Raw genomic sequence first — 27768 nt, 5'->3', positions numbered from 1 at the left:
AAGTAATTTACAAAAGTTGCACAGTTAATAAGCAACGAAGGGACTTCCTCAGTGGTCGGTCCAGTGGTTAAGGCTCTGTACTTCCAATGCAGGAGGCGCGGGTCTGATCCCTGGTCAGGGAACTAAGATCCCACATGCCGTGGGGTGCGGCCAAAAACTTAAAAAAAAGCAACAAAGCCAAGCCTTTGGTCTACTTTACTATGTTCCCTTATAAAATTACTACGTTCTGTTTTATATACAGGATACAGAAAATTGTCATCCAGCTTAATGTTATCACATTTACAGTTCATTACTATATTCTTTCAGCAAACAAACTACCACCTTTATTTATTTTTTAAAGTTTATTTATTTTTATTTATTTATTTTTGGCTGCGTTGGGTCTTCGTTGCTCCGCGCGGGCTTTCTCTATTTGCAGCGAGCGGGGGCTACTGTTCATTGCGGTACGCGGGCTTCTCATTGCGGTGGCTTCTCTTGTTGCAGAGCACGGGCTGTAGGCACGCAGGCTTCAGTAGTTGTGGCATTAGGGCTCAGTAGTTGTGGTGCATGGGCTTAGTTGCTCCGCGGCATGTGGGATCTTCCCGGACCAGGGCTTGAACCCATGTCCCCTGTATTGGCAGGCGGATTCTTAACCACTGCACCACCAGGGAAGTCCCAAACTACCACCTTTAAATCTAAATCAATCTATGTATCTATCCATCCATCCATCCACCCATCCATCCATCTATCCATATTTCATAGCCACTAATAAAAAATACTTGCCAGAACATTTTTGAACTTACAAGTGATTTTGATAAGTAGAGGAAAATTCCAGAATTTCGGGTTCTCATTAACAATGATTGAAGGGTGGTGGGTGAGTACCAGGAGAGCCACTCTTGTTTACTCTGTTTATTGTAGGGTAGGGCAGTACTGGTGTTTGGAATATTAATAAAGCAGTGTCTGGGTCTATAACTTCAGTTATCTAAAGAAAGAGGCTTTGATGCCCACTGATTACCATCTCTGTGAGAAGCACACACATATGTATTGTTCCCTGTGAAAATGAGGACTTTGTACAGACAGGCTGGTACAGTGGGATGAAAAGTACTTCAGGAGAATCTCTGGAGCAGCTGGACTCTTGACCATCCCATCCCCTGAAATGTCATCATTTCTCTTCAGGTAGCAATAGCATCCATTTGAATGTGCTACCACCTATCTACAAGTATGATTTCAGGAAATTCAGCATATCTCCCAAATCCTTCCTAGCTCCTGCCTCTGATATCAACGTCATTCCTCTAACTGCCTGCTCTTTGTTCAAAAGCAGTAGGTCCCAAAAGGAAAATGCTTTCATCTGTCATCAGACATGTACTACTTGATGTGAATGGAGGTGAAGATCATGAGGACAGTAGGCCCCTTCTCAGGGATTGGGGAAGAAACAGGTAAAACTGGGGATGCTGGGGACACAAAGACAAATTTGCCAATTTTACTACGTTGCCTAGGACATAATCTGGGAATAATGAGAACCCTGTCAGTCACGAGTCACTGGGAATTTATTTTAACCACTAGTGAGTGGAGTGAGGATGGAAATAGTCAGCTGCCTGATGATGCCTCATGTGAGCAGAGTCCTTTACTGTCAAATGATCTTCCTAGCTATCACCCCTGGGTAAGCCTGGCAAGCCCAGTCCCTGTAGATACCACAGAGAGACAGAAAGAGTATAGGCTTTGCATTCAGAATAGACTTAGGTTCAAATACAACTCATCCACTTACTGGCCATCTGACCTTGGGCAAGTCAACCTGTCTCACAGGGCTGTCATGAGGATGAAATGAGATTTTGTAAGTAAAGAGCTTTGCACAGTGCCTGTTACACAAAAGGGACCGAATGAATATACAATCAATCCTTTCTGAGTCCCTGCTGAGAATTCCACCAGGACCAAAGCCCAGCCTTGAACCTAAGCCCAGTCAGCTCTGAGTCCTGACCACTTGTCCAAATCCTGCTGAATTTTTCTCTAGGCTTGCACCCTGTTTTCTTATCCTTTTCAGCTTCAGGATGAAGCTGCAAACACGTATCCTGCCTGCTTTACACCCACCAACTACACTCCATAGATGGCAGTGCCAGCTTCAGTAAGACTAGAGTCTGCTCTGGTTCCCGTCAGACTTGGTGAGTTAGACCAGGGGTTCCCAACCCTTTTGGAACCACCCAGACCTAAACTTCTCTGTGTGCAGAGCCTGGGGATATGCATTCTTTAAAAAGCTCCTCTTCCCTCATTGCAAGGGCCATCTCACTAACCATCACCCATTCTTTTTTTTTTTTTATAACTATATTTTTCTTCCCTCTCTTTGTTTGCCAAGTGCTATTTAAATTTATTTATTTATTTTTATTTATGGCTGCATCACCCATTCTTGCTTCAATGCAGAAGTTCCCAGCATGATGTGTAGCCAAGACTGGAGTATCTGCCTTGCAGATAGTGGGTGCTTAATAAATGTTTATGGAGCAAATAAAAGTTTTCTGTTGGGTGTTATTTTTTTCCTTACAAAGATATTTAGCCATGGAATTTAAAAATAATGTTAAAATAATGGCACATATTAGATGTTCGATGAAGATTGGTTACTGAATGATTAAAGCCTGTTTTCTTTTGGGATAGCAACTATTTGGAAGAATGTCTGTGAGTACAGAAGTTCCATGGAAGTAAATGAAATGACAGCATATGGAAGAGTTTTATGAAGCGTGACGGAATATTTGAAATAATAATGATGTTATACCATTCAAATCTTAACGTTAGTACATTCTAATTTGTTCTGGAAAAAATGGAACTGGGATAAGCAATTTCTGATAGGTTACAGTGTATGTCAGCAGGAAGGGGAAAAGCAAGAAAGGGGTCTCATTGCTATACAAGCACAATAAAAAGACTTATCTCCTTTTTTGCCTTTTAAAAAAAAACTTGTTAGTATGGAAAATTTCAAACATATTTAAAGTAGGGAGAAGAGTATAGTAAATCTTCATATCCATCACACAGCTTCAACAATTATCAACACTGTCTATATTGGACTAACCTATGTGATGCAAAATAGGGCTTCTGAGTTTAAAGGTGGTTTGAAAAGAATGTGTAAATAAATGCTTTAGGACTAGGTCAACATTCTTTGGGAAGATTTAGAGATAACGTGTACTCCCAGAGCCCATTTGCATATATTTTTCAACATCTGGCTAACAATTCCTCTTTGAGTTGGATGATTACAACATCCCAAACTCTGCACAATCTCCTGATGAGTGTATATAATAGAGTACTTGTCTCTAAAAAAACAACTTATTTTTAGAACTTTAGAAAATTGTGGCTGTGTCCCCATCTGGGCTACAAAGGACCAGTGAGCCCAGTTTACTGTGGTTCCTGCATTTGTGACTACAGATATCCCACCACCAAGCTAGTATTATGACAACCCAGAGTGAGACAGGCTGCAGGCCTGGGTTCATCGACTGTAGAAAGAGTCTCTGAGTGTGAAAGTTTATACTCTAAGCCAAAACATTAGGGAGTGATTAGTAGTTTCATGCTGAATATGAGTAATTTTCTGGGAATCACTATTATTTACTTGGTTCAACCATTTATTTAAGTATATGGTGATGTGACAAGGTTTAGCTTTTCTACTGTTTTTTTTCTTCCAAGTTTGTATTTTCCATTTTTAGTATGAGGTCATCAGGTGCTAAGTTATACTCTTTGACAGTGGGAAGCAAAATCTTAATCTTAATGAAACCATTGCTTGGGAGGAATCCACCACATCATGTTTATTGCATATAGTTTCACATTAAACCCACAGCTCAATATGTATTTATTGAATGAACAAGGTTGAGTGTCTTCCTTCCAAGTATTTTTCTAGCTGCTCATGTGTTTTAATATCACACAAATGTGTTTTTAGTCGTATAAAAATATCTCACCTATAATAGCCAGTGTATTTTCCTCTGGGATTCAGATTCCATGTTGATAATCTTTCTAACTCTCTGGCCTATCAGTTCCTTTACCTTGAGCTCTGTGGCTCCATCTCATTCTGCTTCAGATCTCCCTTAGTTTTCACCATCATCCACAACGTCTCCACATTTGAGACTCTCAAACTTGAAAAGTTTCCTCTGACCACTTCCTATCTGTCTATCTCTCCTATTACCTCCCTTTTTTCTAACCCATCCTTCACATTTTCAGGCCCATACCCTTTGCTCTTTCTCCATTTGCCAACCTTCCTGGCCTCTCAGGATGTCCCAAGCCACCTACCTGAGGAATCTCAGGGACAGTTCTTCCCACTGTGCTCGCCGGACCTGCATCCTAATGACTTATCTCACTCATCTTGGGTCACAACTGTCGTGTCAATCTCCAGACCTGGTTAAGCCAACCATCTGTTTCTTCTTGTTCCTTTTCTAGGCAGCTGAACAATTCTGGAGAAAATAGACATAACCAGGTTGATTGGATGCTCTAAAATGTATTTTTTTTTTTAATAAATTTATTTATTTATTTATGGCTGTGTTGGGTCTTCGTTTCTGTGCGAGGGCTTTCTCCAGCTGTGGCGAGCAGGGGCCACTCTTCATTGCGGTGCGCGGGCCTCTCACTGTCACGGCCTCTCTTGTTGCGGAGCACAGGCTCCAGATGCGCAGGCTCAGTAGTTGTGGCTCATGGGCTTAGTTGCTCCGTGGCATGTGGGATCTTCCCAGACCAGGGCTCGAACCCGTGTCTCCTGCATTGGCAGGCAGACTCCCAACCACTGCGCCACCAGGGAAGCCCCTAAAATGTATTTTTCCAATATGTCTGGGAATTCAATAACCCTGGGAATTCCTTTTCTTACCTCTCATCAATTCACCCTTATAATACACATAGCTGTTGTTCCAATCTTCTGTACTCCCTTTCAATTTCTACACCTACCTCCACCCTCTTTTGCCACCTACATTATGGGAAGATGGAGAACACCTGATATGAATACTACATAAATTTCATTCTGTTCAAATTACCACCCATTCCTTTTGTCTTCCCTCCAGTCTCTGAAGACTTTTCCTGATTTCCTTCTAAGGCCAGTGTTTCCATCTCTCCTTTTCTCTCCTCCCTCCCTGGGTCCTTCTTGACTTTGATCCCCTTCCATTTTCTCCCCTTCATCTACTCCCCTTCCATTTTCTGTGTGATATCTACAAACCTTTCTTTCCTGGACTAATACTCTCCCTTGATTCTAATTTCTGTTCATGCTATTTCTGTCAATCATCTTCCTCTTCCCCTACCTTGGTTTCTTCTCCCTCTTGATCCTCAGCACCATCAGCCTATGGAAAGTCCTAAAGCCAAAACCTCTTCATAGACCTTCTGCTCAAATTCTGTTTTCAGCAGAATTTGACAACATTGACCACCCTCTCCTTACTAGAACTCTCATCTCCACTGGAGCCCACATTACATTCTTTTGGTCCTCCTGCCTCATGGACTGCTTCTGTTTAGTTTTCTCCCAAGATTCCTAATCTGCCTCACACCTTCCCTGCCTTAAAACAAGCCCTTTAATCTGAAGATTCAGTGTTCAGTCCTCTCTATCTTAAGTCTTGACAGTCCCTTGGTAATCTCATCCAATTTTACAGCTTGATCTATCTAGCTATCCTCTTTATAAGACTGACTCCCAGCTCTGTTCCTTTAGCCCTTATCTGTCTTCCCTTATTTACACCCTGTTCCTAACTATATGCTGAGCATCCCACACTGATGTATTACAGACACCTTTAAGTCTGATCTAAATTAAACTCATCACTTTTCACTCCTGGGTTTTTGATCTTCGCTAATCAACACAATGGGATCTCTTTCTACCATTATCTTTCAAATCCCAATGGGATCTCTTTGCACCATTATCTTTCAAATCAATCTCCTCTGTTTACTACCTTTCTTCAGAAACTCATTAATTCTTGCCTGGACCATTGCATAGCCTCCTAAATGGTCTCCTTGCTTTCAGTTTGTTTTTCCTCCATTTAGTGGAATAATAGCAAATCAACTTTGCTATTCACATGTTAAGTGCTTTTGCATTAAACAACAATAACAACAATAACCCTTTCCCTTTCTTTGGCTCATTTAATTGTCTTTCCCCAGTAATACCTTAAATGTTGGCTTTTCTGAACACTATTGCTAGTCATCTTCCAAAGGTGTGTCACTTTGAGCTCAAAGACTTTCCTACCCATTGCCTTCTACGGTCAAAGCCCTCCATCATTTGGTCTAAATCCATCACTCTAGCCTTATCTCCCACTCAATTCTTGCACCCTGTTGTGTGACAAGTCCAAACAGGCCCTATGCTCAGTTGCTTTTTTTAAACTATTTCCTCTGTCACTTGCCCTTCCTTCCAGATCAGCTTTTGCAAGTTTACCTGGTCTTCAAAGCCTAATTCACATCATTCTCCTCCAAAATGCTCTTTCCCCATCACCAAAGTCTAAACAACAGCCTCCCGCGTTATTAAGTACTTGGTTGATATCTTGAACACAGAATTTACCACAACTAGTTTGGCATCCAATTGTTTGTTTCTCTTCTCCATTAGACCATACACTTTTAAAGAGAGGGACATGGGACTTCCCTGGTGGTGCAGTGGTTAAGAATCCGCCTGCCAGTGCAGGGGACACGGGTTCAAGCCCTGGTCTGGGAAGATCCCACATGCCGCGGAGCCCGTGCACAACAACTACTGAGCCTGCGAGCCACAACTACTGAGCCCGCGTGCCACAACTACTGCAGCCCACGCGCCTAGAGCCCAAGCTCTGCAACAAGAGAAGCCACCGCAATGAGAAGCCCGTGCACCGCAAGGAAGAGTAGCCTCCACTCGCTGCAACTAGAGAAAGCCCACACGCAGCAACGAAGACCCAATGCAGCCAAAAATAAATAAATAAATTTATAAAAAAAAAAAAAAAGAGAGGGACAGACTAATTCATTTCTGTATCCAACCTAATGAATATAAAGTGCTCCCATAGTGAGTGCTTTATTGTTTATTGAATTCTTGAATTCTATAGAAAGAGTTGCCTTGAGTAAATTTATAGAATTAAGAATAAAATTTAGCTTATTTGGGGGAGCAAGATTTTTATGGTTTTTTCTCAATGATTTGGTCTTTATTGTAATATAAATTTTCCATTCATAATAGAACTTCCATAGTTGGAAATATTCAATGGATAAAAATTCATGATATTCATAATATCAAAACAAGTCATTGACTAGTGTAACAAATAATAACATGTTAAAAGGACGGCACAGTGTAGGTGAAAGAATATATGCAAATATCAGGGGAGTTTCTGATTATAATGAAGAGAGATAATGCATGTAAAATGCTTACTCTCTGGTATAGACTAAGCCCTCGGTAAATGTTACCTAATACTATTAAACAGCAAGTAAAGTGGCTGGAAAAAAATAATTTCCTTTTCCCCATGTAGTCTACATAGTTTTGTGTGATAGCTGATAGTAACTTTGAACTGCATTTGGTTTTAAGTCGGTCAGATATGTCTTTTTATGATAATTTCAAGAGCAAGTAACAAAGAATAAGGCATGTGAGGAGATAGCATGATGTAATTAACCACGTGCACTATTGATGAGGACTTGGCTTCCCTCTGTACCACTTGATAGTCAGTGAAATAAATAATGGTGATAATTGTCACATTCCTAACAAAGACATCTGCTAAGCCAGGCTACTCAAGCAAAGCTGTTTGCTACTGACAGCTTGCTTCAAATGTGAATGTTGCCATTAAGAAAAAATAGAATTTTTGTATTTATCACTTTACCTAATATGTTGTGTTGGTAATGCTTCATCTGGGAACCAAAAGAAATATAGATGATAATTAAATTCAACATTCAAAATTCTGTATTTGCTTATGGGACTATTAGTAGCTCTTTAATTTTTGTTCTTGTTGTTTTAACGTATATGCAATATATCTACATGATAAAAATAAAAAAATCCAACGGTTAAGAGTGGTACCAACTGAAGGGTAGAAGTCTCCATTCTCACTACCCTCCCTCCCTCCTCTCTAGAGATTACCTTTTAAATCACACACTATGTAAAAACTGCACTAAATAATTATAAAAACCAACCAATTCTGCTTTATTTTAATATGACCTTGAATTTCAGAAAATCTCAATGTTGCATGATACCCAAAGACAAATCGTTCCATCTTTTGATTTTTCTCTATTTGTCAATTAATATTATCATAATAAAAATCTCCACTGCAAAATGATATTCCAAGGGACCCAAAAGAATGAAAGCTTTACTCTCTATTCCCTCATCTGATGACTGATCACTAAGAAGTATCTGAAGCAGTATCACCCTTAGACCAGGATGAGAAATGCCCCTGACCCTGGTCCCCAAACTTTTGAGGACCCTACCCTTGCCTTCCTTTGGCCTTATCCCTGGCCATGGAGTGAGATGTCTGTGTTGCTAAGCGGAATTGCCTACTCAGAGCCCGTGTGTCCTCTATTGGACCACATGTGGGGTAACCTGGACAGAGGAATTCCAAGGTCACCTGGTCCAAGCAACTTCCATGGCTTCTTTCCCACCTTTATCCTCCCAAGGATGGATAAGTCACAGGCTAGAGGCTAGGGTTCAGCTCTCCTCCTCCTTCCTGTTATTATCTGCTATGGAACTCTGAAGAGTCTGAGAAATCTAAATTCAAACCTAATCTTTTAGGTTGTTATGAAGATGTCAAGATAGGAGGATTTAAATATCTATTTAACAATTTGCTAGCTTGATTTATCACTTTAAAGTATTTAGATATAGTGGCTGTTGACTCCAATGTGTACTTTTGACCACGACCCCCTCAAATGTTAGGAGGCGGGCCTGATTTGAAGATAATGGCATTGTGAAGCTCATATAATTAAATGCCTTTCCATTTGAATTGTTTCTAAAAGTTCTTTGAAATAAAGGTAAAATGAATCTTACTCTTCCAATCACTAGCGTTTTTTTTCTAAATGAGAAACTTCCAATTTCAAATTATTCTGTCCCTCTATCTACCATTAAAATACTCAATGAAGGAATGTCTTCCTAGAGGTAGAACAGAACTTGATTCTGTTAATATTTTTCAAAAATAACAAACTTTCATTATCTTGCTCTTCATTTCAAAGTTTTTTATGAATCTGCCATTCTTCCCTCTCTCCTCTTTTTTTTTCCTACCCATGAATTGTCTTTCAATCAATGATAAGAGTTTTTCAAAACAGAAAATTTTATTTGAGCCTACCCTCACTTCACAGAAAAAGAAACTGAGGATTTTATGGAGGGGTAACATGATTTTTTAGTTAAAGTGGTTTAGGTGATTTGGTTCATATAAGTTTGGCAGGCTCAAATCAGTTTGGTTTTTATTTTATACTTATTTTTTAAATGATTTTATAGAGATGCAGAGGATAGAAAGATTCATCACTTGGGGAAGGGAGTTCTCAGCAATAATCACATTTTACCCAGGAGTCCAGCTCACTGCTCATTCACAGAGGGTCCTATAGGCAGGAGTTAACGAAATTAGTTAACTAGGTATTCCATTCACGTAGTTAGTGTGTGTGTGTGTGTGTGTGTGTGTGTGTGTGTGTGTGTGTGTATTCTTCTTCCCACCCTGTTCTCCATCCACCCTGTTTTTCCTACTCTAGCCCTGACAGGCGACCACTGTTATTAGGTATTGTGTGTGCATACATTGTTTCTTTAGACAAATACAAGTGCTTATACAACTGCTCTTTTCACTTTACAACCTTGCAGATCTTTCCTTATCAGTTCAGAAAGAGCTTCCTTTTTCTTTCTTGAATGTTGCATAGAATTATCCCATCACATGGCTATCTTATAAATTATTTTTGTTAATAACTTTCATTTCTTTTTTTTTTTTAAAAAAGGAACTCCTTTATTTATTTATTTATTTATTTATTTATTTTTGGCTGTGTTGGGTCTTCGTTTCTGTGCGAGGGCTTTCTCCAATTGCGGCAAGCGGGGGCCACTCTTCATCGCGGTGCGCGGGCCTCTCACTATCGCGGCCTTTCTTATTGCGGAGCACAGGCTCCAGACGCGCAGGCTCAGTAGTTGTGGCTCACGGGCCTAGTTGCTCCGTGGCATGTGGGATCTTCCCAGACCAGGGCTCGAACCCGTGTCCGCTGCATTGGCAGGCAGATTCTCAACCACTGCGCCACCAGGGAAGCCCCTAACTTTCATTTCTTAAGAACAGTTTTATATTTACAAAAATATTGTGAATATAATACAGAGAATTCCCTTATACCTGTTTTCCCCTATTATTAACATTTTATTTTAGCATGGTACACTTGTTACAATTATTGAGCTAGTATTGATACATTAATATTAACTAAAGTCTATACTTTGTTCAGATTTCCTTAGTTTTACCATTTTCTGTTCCAGGAGATCATATTACATTCACTCATCATGTCTCCTTAGGTTCCTCTTGGTCGTGAGAGTTTCTTAGACTTTCCTTGGTTTTGTTGACCTTGACAGTTTTGAGGAATACCAGTCAGGTATTTTGTAAAATGTCCCTCAGTTGAGATCTATATAATTTAATTTTGTACAAATATGTTTTGTACAAAGCATCTTTTGATGAATGCTTGATTTTCCCCCCCAGTTGTCTGCTATTACTAACAATGCTGAAACGAGTAACAGTGCACATCAGCTACTTTACACATTGCTGGTATAAAGCATAAACTTCCAGAATAGGCATTGGCAAGCTAAAGATAAATGCATTTGTAATTTTGCACTATTGCCAAATTACCTTCCATAGGGGCTATGTCACTTTATACTATATGTATAAGAGTACCTATTTTCTGACAGCTATGCCAACAGAGTGTGTTGTAAAACGTTTGGGTTTTTGCCTGTCTGATAGGAGAAAATTGGTATCTGAGTGTGGTTTTAAAGTTCTAGTAACGTTTATAATGAATGAAGAATTTTATATATATTATGGCTTATTATAATAGATTCTTTTCTTCCATTATATTTCTTTTTTTAAAAAAATATTTTATTTATTTATTTGGTTGCTCCGGGTCTTAGTTGCAGCAGGCAGGCTCCTTAGTTGTGGCATGCAAACTCTTAGTTGCAGCATGCATGTGGGATCTAGTTCCCTGACCAGGGATCAAACCCTGGGCCCCCTGCACTGGGAGTGTGGAGTCTTATACACTGCGCCACCAGGGAAGTCCCTCCATTATACTTCTTACGTGTTTTTTGTGTGTATGAAAGCTATTGATTTCTGTATAATAATTTCATAAGGTAGAGGTAATTTTAGCTCAGTATCTCAGGGATGCTTGCCATGTGTCTGCATGTTAGGTCTTGTACTCATATGTTGAATCTTGTTCTCAAATGCAATAGTTGTTAACAGGTTGATTTCTATCTAGACATAATTATATACTCAAAAGAAACTGCTATTAACCATCTCAAGAGATGTCCAAGGAAGGTTACATTTCTGGCTTCTAGTAAGAATATTGTTCTGAGACTTCCCTGGTGGTCCAGTGGGTAGGACTCTGCGCTCCCAATGCAGGGGGCCCAGGTTCGAGCCCTGGTCGGGGAACTAGATCCCACACGCATGCCGCAACTAAGAAGTCCACATGTTGCAACTAAAGATCCCACATGCCACACTAAAAAGATCCCGCATGCCGCAATGAAGACACGGTGCAGCCAAAAATAAATAAATTAATAAATATTTTTTTAAAAATTAGCTTTCCTTAAAAAAAAAAAAAGAATATTGCTCTGTAGTGTGTTTCCTTTGACATCCTGTACCTTGTTAACCCAATGTCAGCTAGGACAGGCCCTCATCCTTTCTGTGGAGAGCAGAGATCATCACCCAGGTACAGAGAAGTGATCTCAGCACTGACCTCACTTTATAAGCAAGCCGCAAAAATACAGCAGTAATGTCTACAATGGAGGCATCCATCCAGGTTTTAGCAAATATTCTGCAAAGGAAGAGTGATATATTATAATTGCTCGAGGAAGCAAATTAATTCTGAGAGCTTTTGAAGGAAAGGATTGCTATTTACTTTTCATCTTCATGGAGAACCCCCATGTGTGTTTGGGAAGATTTTATAAAGGATCTGAATAATAATAAGCTTTTCAGACACAGGTGAGGACAAAATCATGGCTTCAAGGATGGCAGAAAATCACACAATTCTTTTCTCCCCCTCTAATTTCTGTAATTTTCTTAATTTAATAATTCAACAGTTTGTTGTGGGCCTACCATCTTGTTAGATACTGGTAAGAGCTCTGGAGATATAAATATGCTATTACACACTCCCTGATGCCCTACATAATTATAATTTAAGTGAAGGACACAGAATTGGAGAAAAATAATGATGAATTTATATTTTAAGGGCTATTAAAGAGGTATGCACTAAGGAGTGTTACAAGAAGTAAAAATAATTCTATACGGGATTAGAGATAGAAATGAGAGGTAATCAAGAGAAGGTAGGAGATTATAGAAAAGAAGAGATGACATTTAAGGCATGAGGATGATCAAGAGAGACTGAGCTGTCTAATCTCACATAAGCCCTCACTCGATTGGTCCCTTTAGAATAGAGCCACCTTCCACAAAGAATGGTCCCTTACCTTGGGCATTTGTGTGCTGATTTTAGGTGGCAAACTGATACAACTTTAAATAAAATCTATTTACTCAGAAAATTATTCTCTTTGTCATTCTAATTGAAACCTTCTGATTAAATCAAGGAGAAAGGAGAAAGTCTGTTTGTAACTGGTATCCTTTTTTTTTAATATCTTCTAGCACTTGCATTACTTTATTTTTTCCTTGCATTACTTTTTTTTTTTAATTATCTTTATTTATTTATTTATTTATTTTTGGCTGCGTTGGGTCTTCGTTGCCTCGTGCGGGCTTTCTCTAGTTGTGGCCACCGGGGACTACTCTTCGTTGCGGTGCACAGGCTTCTCAACGTGGTGGCTTCTTTTTGTTGCGGAGCTCAGGCTCTAGGCGCGCGGGCTCAGTAGTTGTGCCTCGCGGGCGCTAGAGCGCAGGCTCAGTAGCTGTGGCACACAGGCTTAGCTGCCCTGTGGCATGTGGGATCTTCCTGGACCAGGGCTCGAACCTGTGTCCCTTGAATTGGCAGGCGGATTCTTAACCACTGCGCCACCAGGGAAGTCCCTCATCATATTTATTTTGAAGATTACTTTCTATTTCTGGAAAATGATTCTGGCTTTCCATTTACAGTTATGATATAAAGTTTTTAATTCATTCATTCAATTAATGTTTATTGAGTACTACCTTCAATGTGCCAGGCACTATTTAATGAACTTGTGGTACATCAGTAGAGAGAACAAAAATTCCTATCTGGAGGACCTTATAATATAGTTTAATTGCTGTTTTTTAAGTTTAAAATAAACTGGCTCAACTTTAAAGAAGCTAGTAAGTAAAGAATGATACAGGTGATCGCAGTATTGGGTACAGGAGGGAGGTAGTCTAGAGGAGAAGTTAACACAGACTGAGTCAAACTGCCTAAAGGTTCGGTTACCTGTTAGTTCTGTGATGAGTCACTTACTTCATTGTGCCTCAATTTCCTCCCCTGTAAAACAGTGCGAGAAATCAGTAAATGTTTGGTAGATTGGTAAAAATCCTGAAATTTGTATTCAGATGACTGAGTTTGGAGAAACATTGGAATAGATCATTTAAACAATTATTTAAACAATGCAAGATCAGGGTTTATGTTTTGTTTGTAACTTTTTTTATTTTGAAATAATTTGACTTATAGAAAAGTTACATAGAACAGAGAGTTCCTGTGTACATGTTCCTTCCCCTAACATTTAACAATTTACATGACCCACAGTATAATGATCAAAACTAAGAAATTAACATTGCTATAATACCTAATAATAGAGAATAACAATAATTAATCTACAGACTTTCTTTGGGTTACCCTGTTTTCCCTATCATCCTTTTCCATGATCCTATCCAGGATCTCACATGTAGTTGTCAGCTCTGCTTAGTCTCCAGCAATGTGAACCATTCCTCAGTCTCTCCTTGTCTTTCATGACTTTGACACTTTTGAAGAATATTAGTTAGGTTTTCTATAGAATTTGCTATTTTCTCATGATTAAATTGAGTTTTATGCATTTTTGATCAGAATTCATGGAAGTGATGTGTCCTTCTTATGATATCATAATCCAGGAGTTCATGATATTGGTATCTTATACCAGTGATGTTAACTCCCATCACTTGGTTAAGGTGCTATTTGCCAGGTTTCTCCACTATAAAGTTACTATTTTTACCTTTATAATTAATAAATATTTGGGGAGACACTTTGAGATTATGAAAATATCCTGTTTCTATTCCACTGATTTTAGTATCCACTGATGGATCTTGCCTGCAACAAATATTACTGTGGTGTTCTGTGTTCAGTTTTCTATTTTCCTCATTTCTTCCACATTTATTAATTGGAATTTTTATGTAAGATAGACTGTCTCTTCACTCCCATTTATTTTAAAATTTATTAACATCAATAAGATTCATGGATATTTATTTTATTCTATGGATTATAATCCAATCCTATTGTTATTTATTTCTTGCTCAAATTGTTTCATCTTTGGTCACTGGAAGTCCTTTCTAGTTGGCCCCTATGTCTTTTTGATATGCTGCCATTGGTTTTTGAGTACTTCCTTACTTTTCTTGGCATCACAAGATGCTCCAGAATCACCTTTTATTTTCCCTGCCCCACCCCTGGAGTTAACAACTTCTCCAAAAAAAGAACTTAAATCAAATCAAATCAAATCTTACAGTATAAATACTAAGCATAGAAAAAAATTAAAAACATAAAAAATTAATTTTCATTAAAAACTTTAATTTTTTTAAATTAAAAAATAAGACAAGGTGGCATCATTTTTTAAAAAATATTTATTTATGGCTGCATTGTTGCTGCGCTAGGGCTTTCTCTAGTTGTGATGAGCAGGGGCTACTCTTTGTTGCGGTGCATGGGCTTCTCAGTGTGGTGGCTTCTCTTGTTGTGGAGCAGGGGCTCTAGGCGCACGGGCTTCAGTAGTGTGGCACACAGGCTCCGTAGTTGTGGCTCGCAGGCTTAGTTGCTCCGTGGCATGTGGGATCTTCCCGGACCAGGGATCTAACCTGTGCCCCCTGCATTGGTAGGCAGATTCTTAACCACTGCGCCACCAGGGCGCAGTGGTTAAGAAGTCCCATGGCATCATTTTTTGTCCCTTAAAATTTGGCTGCTACTTGAATTACAGTTTTCCTCTCAGGCCTAGGTTGCTAGTATTCATCAGATGAGCACAATATTATATTATGGAGCAGTGGAGAGGTATTATATTCAGGGTGAATAATACTAAAATTCACAGCATAAAGATTAAGAGCATACACTCTAGAGTCAGATCGGCTGGGCTCAAATTCTAACTCAACCCCTTACTAGCCATATTACATTAGGCACGTTACTTAACTTCTGTGTGTCTTAGTTTCTTCATGTGTAAAAATGAGGTTAATAATGGTACTTAAAGTGTTTAGAAGAGTTCTTGGCACATAATAAGCATAAAATTTTACCACCAATTTACAGTGCTCTTTAAATCCTACAAAGGACTTGCAATTATATTAGCTCATTTTTATCACCAATAGCACTTGGTGTATTCCTATTTCAAACTTACAGATAAAGAAGCTGAGGCTTAGAAAGGTTAAGTGATTTTGCAGGATCATACAGCTTGAAAGTGATAAAAACAAGACTCAAACTTCAGTCAACCAGCTGCAAACTCTAGGTAGGAATGTAAGCACCAACTGTGGAAAGTAGAACATTAAAAAAACTAATAGGACAAAATTCTGTATTAACAAATTACCTGAGAACTCGTAGTTCTAAAGTCAGACTTCAGTGAGGTCTTTTCCTGAATCTATCTGGATTTCTTTTCTTTCTTTCTCTCTTTAAAAAAAAAAAAAAAATATATATATATATATATATATATTTATTTATTTATTTATTTATTTAGACTGCGCCGGGTCTTAGTTGCGTGGGATCTTCATTGTGGCATGTGGGATCTTTAGTTGCAGCATGCGGGATCTTTTTTTTTAGTTGCAGCATGTGGACTTTAGTTACGGCATGCATGTGAGATCTAGTTCCCTGACCAGGGATCGAACCCGGGCCCCCTGCATTGGGAGCACAGAGTCTTATCCACTGGACCACCAAGAAAGTCCTTATCTGGATTTCTTAACCTGGTCTATGACATCAGCTTTAAAAAAATTTTAAAAATCCTGATATATTTATGCAAAATTGTGTGTATGTGTATTTTTTTTTCTGGGAAATGTTTTCACATGTTTCATCAAATCCTCTAAGAAATTTGTAAACCCCAAAAGGTTAAGAACTTTGCCTGGACCACCTGAATTTTCTGACAACCTACTTATGTGGAGTGGTTATTACGTATTTGGATGTTTACTTGATGCCATATTGGGGCAACTCACATCTTGATGGGAAGATAGCTAAAATTTTTTCTTATCTCTTTTTACACTTTTTATCATGGTAATTTTCAAACATTCACAAAAGTGCAATTTCCATATACCCATCACTCAGCTTCAAAAATGTTTAACATAGAGTCAATCTTGTTTTACTAATAATCCTCAAACACACACATTCCTCTCTTGATTATTTTAACAAAACCCCACTTCATTTCATTTCATCTAAAAATATTCTAGATTGTCATATAACTAAATCTCAATATAATCCCAATATACCATAGAGAACCAATTATAAAGTCTATTATTTATTCAATTATTTATTCATTCAACAGAATTTTATGAAGTACCTAATATTGTACATTGCAAGGTACTAGAGAAGAAAGATATCACATCACATGTTACTTTTTGAAGTTCTAAGATTTGGGCCCTTAGATGCCTTGAAAAATAGCTCAAGGCCAAAATAGCTCAAGGCCAATTCATCCTTGATTTCTAACCTTCTCTTTGCAACCCCTCCTCCCTATCAATCCATTTGTAAGTCCAATCAGCTGCATTTCCAAAATATATACCAAATTTCTCCATGTCTATTCATCTCAGTCGCTTTATCTTAGCCCTAGCCACCGCTGGCTTTCTGCTGCACTCTGAAGAGTCTTCTAACTGGTTTTCACGTTTCCGCTCTTGTCTCTCTATATTCCATTACCTGCTCAGGGAGATATGAACAGAAGCATTGAAGACAACATAAAAGTCCATCAGCCAAAGAATGGATAAATTATGGTATTTTAATATAAAAGAATACTAAACAGTTGTTAAAAATAAATTAATAAGAACTCTATACAAATGAATAAATCTCAAAAAAACATAACAGAGGGGAAGAAGAGCAAGTTGCAGAATAGGTACAGTATGGTACTATTCATATAAAGTTTAAAAACATGCAATGTCAATTATACCTTAATTAAAAAAAGCAAAGCAGTGTTACACATATTGTTTATGGATATGTATGCGCGTGTGTGAGAGTGTGTGTGTGTGTGTGTGTGTGGTAAAAGCACAAAAACATGAATGAAAATTATAAACATAAAATTCAGAATAGAAGTTACCTTTAAAGAGGGAGGGGAGGGACTTCCCTGGTGGTCCAGTGGTAAAAAATCCACCTTACAATGCAGGGGACGCGGGTTTGATCCCTGGTCAGGGAACTAAGATCCCACATGCTGCAGGGCAACTAAGCCGGCGTGCCGCAACTACTGAGCTGGTGTGCCTCAACTAGAGCCTGCGTGCCGCAAACTACAGAGCCGACACGCTCAGGAGCCTGCACGCCACAACTAGAGAAGAGAAAAAACCTGCACGCCACAACTAGGGAGAAGCCCACGCGTGGCAAAGAAAGATCCCGCATGCCTCAACAAAGATCCTGCATGCCACAACTAGGACCCCACGCAGCCAAAATTAAATAAAATGAATAAATAAATAATAAATAAATCTTAAAAAAAAAAAAAAAAGAGGGAGGGGAATAGGATTGAGAAGGGTACCATGGGGATTTCACTGAATCTAATTTCTTGAAGTATCCATATTCTTGTTATCCATAGATTTTTGGATACCTGAAATATTTTATAATTAAAAAAACACAAAAATCAAATCAAGGTCACATAAAATTCTCCAATGACTTTTCATTATTCCTTAAAAGAAACCCAAACCTCTTACCAAGGTACAGCAACAGGTCCTATATGATCTGGCTCCTTACTGACTCCCCAACCTCCTCTCTTCCCCGCTCCCCAACAATCACCATGTTTTGGCCACACTGAATTTGGTTCTATTCCTTGAAGAAGTCAAGTTTGTTCTGACCTCAGGACCTTTGGCACTAGGTCTTACCTCTACCCTTAGAACATTCTCCTGTATGTTCACCCATTTGGCTTCTCATCATTTAGGTCTCAGCTCAAGCAAACCTTTGTTTGACCATCCTATTTAAAATGGTCCCCACCTATTCTGTTTTTCTCTACACATCATCCTTTCATTCCCTTAACAGCACTCATTACCCTTCAAGGTCTCTTGTTTATGTATTTACTGAATGATTTCTACTGGAATGTAAGCTCCTTGTCTGTCTTTCCTACTGCTATAGCCCTGGCCATTACAACAGTGCCTCATGCATAGGAAGCACTTGATAAATTTTTGTTGAATGAGCAAATTATTCTTATACTGAATAACCAGAAAAATCTCCTAACCTTCTGTTTGTAAAGGAATAGAGCCTAGAAACTAAAGTACTTTTTCGGGGGGGGGTTCTTTTCCAGCTGTTAAAGGTTTTCTTTACTATGATTTGCATCAAAGGGTAATAAATCAAAATTTGTATTTTGATGATAGGCACTGGTATCAGCTCCTTTTCATTGTCTCTAATGTGGACTATAAAATTGGGTGATGTAATAATTCAATCTGTACTTTGATGTACTGTCATGTATCTATTGCTAAACCTTGTTGCTTTATCTTATACATTCTCTACAATGCTAATCTGGAAACATATGTTTAAATCATCAGTTCCTTCCTAGAATGTAGGAGTAAACTCAAGGGCATTTTGTCACGTTTCTATTTGTCATAAGTAGAATTAGGAATAATTATTGACATTGTAAAATGTTCTTAAAACATGAGAGCCTTAGTGAATTCAACTTTTGTCCGGAGTGTCCCCTGATTAGCACTGACTTCTCTAAGGAGAGGCTCTGCCCTTCAGAGGTTGCACTGAGATAACACAGTCTTAGGATGCATAGCTCACTTAATTAATTTTCCTCTGGAAGTTACTTCAAATTTTCATTTTTAATAAAGGTATTTTTATAAAGGTATTTTTTTTTCGCTTTTGAATGTATGCTGCATTGACTTCATCACTTAATTCAATAGCAATTCAAAAAATCTTCCAAGGTTGATGGGTTTAATCTTTGGATTAAAGATAAACATATATGCTTTTCTTCTTTCTGGCTAGGTCTAGCTCTCCAGCTAAGAAACAGAGCATATGTCTTACATTAGAGAATCTTATCAGGCTCAGAAGATGTACTCCCATTTCCTGTTCATACCACGCTTACATGCTGTGGAGCTAAATTATAATCATAGCTGCTATGCTATTTTTAAAATGCACTTACAATTTGAGCTCCTGGCTCCCTTTTGGAACCATGACCATACTGCCACTTTCTCCTCACAGGCGCTATTTTATAGTAGTTGTGTGGCTGAAATAAGAAATATCTTTATGCTAACATCCTTCTGGAAACCAATAAACCTTGCTACCTTGATGGGAAGTTTAGTTGGTGAATGAGATGTACAAAAAGTTTCTTTGAAGATTGAATAAAGGGATTTAATGTCTAAGTTGCATTTATTTGTTTAACAGAGAGAGGTGGGGGAAAAGTTGATCTGACAAGCTAATGAAAAAACAACAACCTTGTTTTAGAATTATACAGCAACCTCGATATATCCTTTAAACCAAGTAAAAGCAGAGATTTGGCATTTATCTGTTACCTATTTAATCTGGAAAAAAAAGTACCTTACAAAGTGGAGTTTGCTTATTTATTGTTGGTGGGAGTTGGTACTGGCCAGTTTTTGTTGGCTTTCTTGAAATATCTGACTTGCTGCTTACACCTACTAAATTAGCTAGATAATTCTGTGCTGGGTAGGTTCAACCATAACCCGTTATTGGTTTTCATATGTAAAAGTCTGGGGATAAATAATGTTTAGAAAAGTCCTCCTCCTGGTTTCATAATTCAATTTAGAGATAGAGTGCTCAAAGGGGAGAGAGAGGAGATTGAAGTTAGACCTAGGAAAGAGACTTGCATTTATTTATTAATATTTTCATTTGACAGAAATTTTTATCACTTGGAGTATAAACGGGCACAGATAGATAAAAGGATGGGCCAGCAAGCCGTAGAATAAGTCTCTTTCAACTGTTCCCCTGGAGAAGAGTTCCTGAAGTAGTTCTTCATATGTTACAACTCAAACGTTCCTCTTCAGAGCCCTAATTTTGGCATCAAGACGTTGGATCATTTGGGTTCAAACATCTGTTGTTTCTGGATAGCTTTAAAATTCCATTGCAAGTTCAAAAATGCTCAAATTGCAAAGCATGTCCTTATGAGAAATATCTACTTGGTGTATGTTTGCCCTTCTCTCTCACGAATCTTCCAGGAACACTGCATTTGGGCCTACAATTTCTGCTCTGTTTCTCTACGTGTAGCAGTAACATGAAGTGTTTCTTTTATTCAGATCCCGGCTTCAAAGATTCAGTTTTGGGCATGGAATGCCTTTCCTTGCTAAGTTTATTCTTTATGTGTTTGGAATGCTCTGGAATGTATGTAAATACTTTTCAAAGTCGGGACTTATGTTTTTTTCACTCTTGTACTTGCCATTGCCTGACTGCTCCACACCAATTTCTGTTAGAACTTTGCAAGTTCTAGCAAGATTTTTTTGGAGAAAGATAATTGCAATCAGATAACCCTTAAAGGGCAAATGTAGTACAAACAAACTTCTTTTTCTAAGTAATAGTTGCATTATAGCTTTTTTTTTTTTACCATTCCATGAAGCATCCCAACTAAGAGATATGATTGCAAGTGGAAAATGAATTAGAAGAATAAATGTTCTCATATTGAAAAAACAGAGTTTTTGATGAACATATATTGAAGAAGGTCTAGTTCTTACGATTCTCTCACCAAGCTACTGAACTCCCTAGCTCTGTATTCTTCCAAAACTTTTGAGTATGTTTTAAAGTCACAATGGATAGACATTTATGAAAAGTATAATTTTGATGGGGGAGACCACTCCATTGCAATTTGACTGGGGTTTAGAATCAGTTAAACACTGTTGGAGTTTAGGCAACCCTTTAAAAATGAGTCTTGGCATTGATTTCCTACACTCAATCATGTATCTAAATAAAACAATTTGGGAGATATTTTCTTTTGTATACAAACATTGTGTTTTCTCCCTCAACCTGATAATGATCATAAATTAATACAGCGTGTACTATCCTAAGAACTACAGTGTATTAAGTAAATGATTTATAGCAAAACAAAATAAACCAAGGAAAGGTCTCAGCCTTCAAGGGCTCTCCAGTGTTAGTGGTTAATTCTCGAATTCTCAGCCTCTGTGCTCTTCCAATGCTAGCAGCCACCCCTCCAGTATTAAGGGTTGACTGCCATGTGGGTCATTAACTCTAATCTTTCCTTGGCCCTTTGACTTCTTTATCTCCAGATGCACATAACAAGTTTTAAACCCACCCTGGCCATTGACTTTCTGGACTTCCACCCCCTCAGTCTTAGCTCCGCTTTCCACAGAAGTAATTGTGATGTTTGGAAGGCTGCCCATCTCAGAGAATGCTCTGTGGTTTCCTCTTTTCTCCAAGTTCTTTTTTTTTTTTTTTTTTTTTAAGAGCATCACACACAAATGAAAGATTTTCTCTTTTAAAGAAATCATTACTACTCCTTATCCATTGGACAGAGAGGGTAATATTAGGTTGCATTCTGTCCTTTGTTGTTATACTTGTGAACATTTAAAAAATCTTTGCTACTGGATTCCAAGTTCCTTGCTGGGCTGTTTTCATCTCTGTCAAGGATGGCCTAGAGCTTGTCACTGAGAACAGAAGGGTTGAGACATGAAGCCCTGACGTGAGGTGCACCTGTATTAGAGAGCTGGCTCTGCCAAGTACCAAGTACCAGTAAGAGACAATTGGGCTATTGTTTAGGCCTTGTAACACTTGGTTAAATAAGATAATGTATGTAAACCACTTAGCATGTGTTTTGTACAGAGTCATTACCGAAATGTTAGCTATTAGAAGCATGTATATATGTGTTAAAGCAAAGGAAGACGTGCCACTGCTGCTTCGATAATCTTTTGATCTTCACAATTTCTGGAGCATGCAGAGTGTTTCTACAGGAGAACCCAAGCAAATCTCTGATGCAAATTATTTATATTGATAGCATATGTTCATACAAACTAGTTGATAAACTCTAAGTGGCAGCCATTTCTAAACCCTGCTTCTGAAGTTAAAAATTGCTGTTTTCAAGTCCCAGTGACAAAATGCATGGACAGCCCCAGCCCAGGCAGAGTCTGTGAGTCTGGGACGTGCTCAGCAGCTGGGCAGTGACCTGAGGCAATGACCTAGTGGCTGGAGTCGCAGATTCCATGCTCAGCCTTTGAATCTGCGCTTGGCAAGGTTCTCTGGCAATGAAACTTCTCTAAATAGTGGACCCCTTGGAGAATGTGAAGAAAGCTATCCATAGATAAACATATGTGGTGTGAGAAAGAGAGAGAGAGAGAGCGAATAGAAACAGACAGATACAGAAATTGAGAAAAAAAAAGAAAAGAGAAAGAAGAGAAGGAAGAGAGGATTCAAAAAGCCAGAGTACGAGTAAGAACCAGAGAGAGGCAATAAGATGCCAGGCTCTGGATTCAAACAGACTTGGTTTTACTTTTTTTATTTTTATTTTTTAATTAATTAATTTTATTTACTTATTTTTGGCTGCATTGGGTCTTCGTTGTTGCGAGCAGTCTTTCTCTAGTTGTGGAGATCGGGGGTAACTCTTCGTTGCGGTGCGTAGGCTTCTCATTGCAGTGGCTTGTCCTATTGCGGAGCACGGGCTCTAGGTGCGCAGGCTTCAGTAGTTGTGGCACGTGGGCTGAGTAGTTGTGGCTCGTGGGCTCTAGAGTGCAGGCTCAGCAGTTGCGGTACACGGGCTTAGTTGCTCCGCGGTATGTGGGATCTTCGCGGACCAGGGCTCAAACCCATGTCCCCTGCATTGGCAGGCGGATTCTTAACCACTGTGCCACCAGGGAAGCCCCCAGACTTGGTTTTAAATCCTCATTTTCAAGCTGTTTGATTCTGGACAAGTTACGAAACTTCTCTTAGTTTCTGTATTTATAAAAAGGAGCAAAAAAGAACACCCACCTCAGAAGGTTTTTGTGAGGATTAAATGAGATAATACATTTAAAAGCATGTAGCCCAGTGAATGGACTATTTTATAACTTTCTCACTTCATAACATATTGAAGACTTTTCCTCATATATGGTATTTGTGTTTATTTGTTTACATAGATGTTTGTTTTATTAGAAAAGGGCATCGGGCTTCCCTGGTGGCGAAGTGGTTGAGAATCCGCCTGCCAATGCAGGGGACACGGGTTCGAGCCCTGGTGCGGGAAGATCCCACGTGCCGCGGAGCAACTAAGCCTGTGTGTCACAACTACTGAAGCCCGTGTGCCTAGAGCCGGTGCTCCACAACAAGAGAAGCCACTGCAGTGAGAAGCCCACGCACTGCAATGAAGAGTAGCCCCTGCTCGCCACAACTAGAGAAAAGCCGGCACGCAGCAACAAAGACCCAACGCAGCCGAAAATAAATAAATAAATAAATTTATTTAAAAAAAAGAAAAGAAAAGGGCATCGCTAGAAACAAATGCATATGGTTCCATGTCAATCTGGAGAGATTCTTATTGCTGTTTTTGCAGGGACAATTACAGATAAATGATGCTGGGGGCTTTTTTTTCTCTTCTAAAGGGGCTGACTGTACCATTTTAAGAGATATTGATTTAGTGGTTCAAATACCCAAATGGGAGTCACAAGGCATCCATTCACTTATTCCTTCACTTGACCAGAGTTCACTAGGGCCAAGCCAAGTTCCGAGTTACGTGGCCTTGGGGTGTATGGGGTGGAAGTGGGCACACAGTGGGGAACTAAACAGAGGCTCTGCCCTGACTGAGTCCAAGGATTTTCCTCCTTGCTCTACCCCTCTGATGGGCAAGAGGAAGTTTCTCTTGTTGTACCAGGGTGCAATGCCAGGGCTTCCCAAGTTGTTATACAGTCAGAGGGGAAAGAGATAAAAAAGGAGCCCCAAAGTAGATTGTAGGCTGCACTTCTGCTCCATCTGTCCCATTTACACATCATTCTATTCTGACTCTGACTCACTGACTCATGCTGGTCTGAGCACCTTACACTTCAGTTCTCACACCTGTAAAATGGAATGATGGTGATTGTTAATTCCCTTCCTTCAGGGACTGTTACAAATTGTAAAATTAACAAGTTATACTTGGAAAGCATTTTAACCTCTCAATTGAAAAGCAGAGAAGTAGTTCAAGGTATAGTTTTATTCATTGCATTTAATAATTTCCTTGCAGATTATGTTCTTCAAAATGGGCATGGATGTTTTCAATTTAATAATTCAACCCAACTATATTTATTGAACACCTATTACAAAAAAGATAGAAAAATAATTAAGACTCCATCTTTGCCCCTCAGTTGGTAAATTGAACTACTTTCCGATTTTACTTGTGTACTCTCAAAGGGACCTATTTATCTAATTGCATATAAATTTAACATTCATATCACTAATTGGATCCTTACCTATTCTCCCATGTACACCCCACGTAGAGGTTAGAAAGAAATTTGATACTTAGCACCTGATGATTTTAGTCTATTAAAGACTTCTGAAAACAAGGTATATCAACAGGAAGGGGGAATCTTCATTTATCCTATTTGCTAGCTAATAAATAGAGTGAAACAGGAGAGGGAGAAAGGAATGTGCATAGAGGTCTGTCGACACTTGGAGAGCTACTGTCATCCGCAACAACTGAGTAATTTCTCACATTCTTCCTTCTCCTCTTCTATAGGCTTAATTACTCAAGGCTTTGCTGGGATTTGAAGCTTATCCTATTATTTAAAGATCGAAATCAGGATATGAGAAATAAATACAGGGCATCATGTTTACTTTCAGCCTCAGTCTCTAGTAGGGTTTTAACTGTTTAGCTAAAGATAGTCTCCAATTTGATTTCACTAGTATACTCCAACATTTCCCTAGTATACTCCAAATCTCCATGTAAGGTTACAGACCTATTTTAGCTGGATCCATTTTCTTCTGGGCAGATAAGCTAAGATTGCAACATCAGAAGCAGTTCAACCAATCATTATGTATAAACCTCAACCCATTTATATAATGCAATCCTTCTGGTAGTAATGACACAAAAGATGCAAATAAGCAAGATCACAAGCCTGTCAAAGTCCCAAATCATTTGCGGCAACAGGGCCACAGAACCTCTCTCTCCTTGGAAGTAAAATAGTTGCTCTAATGGTAAGCAAATGCCCTCCTTCAGGACAGTATTTCAAGAAGGTAGAGTGTACATGTATTATACAAATGTATACAGTCTCTTTAGGAGATAATAATAAATATCATGCTGGGAAGCTGGAACACAAAAAGACTGAGTACTGTCTAGAAGATCATTCTACAAATCTCAGGAAAAGCACTAAGTGTCCAGGCCTGTGATCCTTTATCCAGGCCATGAGATAGCACAGCCCATGTGAAAAAAGGACCAGCTAGTTTTACAGCATAACATGGTATCTTATTTCACCATAGTAGACTGCTGGGAAATCTCTGGAGGCCTGGCAGCTGCGTCTTGTCTTTAATATGAAGCCTGGGGATGGGGGGAGAGAAAGAGAGAGGCTCATAATTCACAAGAGGCACAGCCATTAGAAAGCCATTCTGAGCAACTGGTCAGACACAGAGGGGGAGCTGCTATTCCATCCCTAAGTCAAGAATGCTTTTTGTCTTTCCTTCTCTCCTTATCGGCTGTGTCCTCATGAAAAGATCATTTATGGATGGTGGAATGAGTGCATCAGAGCCAGCTTCTGTTCTTTCCTTTTCTTCCCCCATTGCTGCTGTCCTGTAAAACAGCCCCTTTGTTAAAGACTGAAAGAGCAGATGCAGCTCAGATACTATCGTAAATAAATTGGGGAGGGAGTATTTTATCTTGAATTGGTCTAACACCATTTTTGTGTTGAAAATAGTTCTACTGCTGATCCAAATATTCTAGAAAGTTGAGAGACCCATAGCAAAGTAGTATTTTACATGTATCTCTTTAAAATGATGTAAGGTATGGGAAGAATTAATATGTCAATTAAATAATACGTAGAATAAATGGACACAAAATGGCATCATGGGGTGGAGTGAATAAGGGAGGCCTTGTGGAAGAGGTAGGATTAATAGAAAGTGCTGGATAAAGTATGAGTGAAGGCATAGGGCTAGGCATGGACTTAGTGGGCATAAAAGTAAGAAGACTGTTTATTAGTTTCATAGAATTAGAAGTAGGTAGAAGGAAAAGGTGCACAGGTTCGGTAGAAACTAAAAACTAGGCTTAATGTTTTAGACTGTTTAAATAATCAATTAGTTGCTATCCATGTTCATATTTGTGAAAAATGTTTTAGATATAGATGACAAAAGGAAAATCATTTACAATCCCACCAGTCGTAAAGATGGTGAACATTCTGGTGCATTTTCTTTCACACACTTTCTTTGCAAATGTATTATCTTAGTTTAGATTCCCCAGAGGCAGATCCTGATACAAGGATTCAAGTACAACTAGTTTATTTAGGAGGTGATTCCAGAAAACACCATTAGGGGAGTGGAAGTAGTAAGACAGGGAAGTAAAAGAAGCCAAAAAAAGGGTCTTGTTCTCAGATGAATCAGTTGGAGCACAGTCCTGCTGGGGAACTCAGAGTTGTCTCACTGAGGGATAAGGAAGCTAGAGTATTTATCCACTAACTCCTGTCAGTTGAGAGTTGATATGGGGAGCATTCGTTCTCTAAATGAATCTCTCTGGGCCAGAAAAAGACTCCTAAGCAGAGAGTTGCAGGTATCTGCAACCAAGAGCACTCAGTATGTAGTGGGGATTTGGGTGCTACATAAATATACACAAATTACATTTTTATTTATAAAAGCTTTCTGTGTATCAGGTATTATACTACATATTTTACTTGCATTAACTCATATAATTCTCATAGAAGTCCTGTAAATTAGGTGCTACTCTCATCCCCTGAGGCTTAGATACTGGGATTAGAGGCTGGTAGAAGAAAATATGAGAGTCATACTCCCAGAGATTAAATACCTGAAGTCACAAAGAGATGATATACTTTCCAAAAGAGGTTTAATGACAGCCTTATTCATCTAGCTCCTCCCTCCTACACATTTTCTCCTCTTTCTGTCAATAAAGCGTTTTTTCCTTGCAATTGTAAAAGTCTCTGTTTTCAGAGACATTTATTGGAAAACAAAACAAAACCCTGAGACACACAGGATCTGTAACAGATACCTGTTAATTGTGTCTGTTTAGCATCTCCTCCCCCATTTTCTTCCAGTACAGCATATTATTTCATTTGAGAGAAACGATCCACTCCTTCTTATAGTTATTTTAATGGGCTGCCAAACCAGTCTTCAGTCTGGTGAGCCTGAGATCCAGACTTGGCCAACCATAGTTTCCATATATTTACTTGGCCACAGGGATTGGCTAGAAATGTGTTTGTGCATCAAGCTGAGCCAATTAGGGTCTTTCCCTGGGGCTTTACTTCAAGCTTTGGGAGAAGAAAGCTGATATCACTAGACTGAGATGATATAATCAGTAATTGTCTGAACCATGCTCTTCTTCCCACAGCAAGGTAGAGCAAGCTCATCTGT

At 38.9% G+C, this 27768-nt stretch overlaps 2 long non-coding RNA genes across 2 annotated transcripts in view; both read right to left on the bottom strand.

The window, feature by feature from the left end:
* Positions 1-10901: 10901 nt before the first annotated feature.
* On the bottom strand, positions 10902-15810 carry LOC309665626. Its single transcript, XR_014266589.1, has 2 exons — positions 15728-15810; positions 10902-13461 (listed from the first exon to the last, which is right to left on the bottom strand). It is a non-coding gene; the product is annotated as an uncharacterized lncRNA (long non-coding RNA).
* Positions 15811-16019: 209 nt separating this feature from the next.
* Positions 16020-27768, bottom strand: part of LOC309665574 — a 58585-nt gene continuing 46836 nt past the window's right edge. The window contains exon 5 of the long non-coding RNA XR_014266511.1: positions 16020-17034. This is a non-coding gene — a long non-coding RNA (uncharacterized lncRNA). The remainder of the gene's footprint in view (positions 17035-27768) is intronic.

The sequence above is a fragment of the Balaenoptera physalus genome (genome assembly GCF_965194825.1).
Source record: "Balaenoptera physalus genome assembly, chromosome: 8".
In the NCBI taxonomy this organism is placed as follows: domain Eukaryota; kingdom Metazoa; phylum Chordata; class Mammalia; order Artiodactyla; family Balaenopteridae; genus Balaenoptera; species Balaenoptera physalus.
The sequence above is the reverse complement of the archived record's forward strand: the minus strand, read 5'-3'. Positions and strand labels throughout refer to the sequence as shown.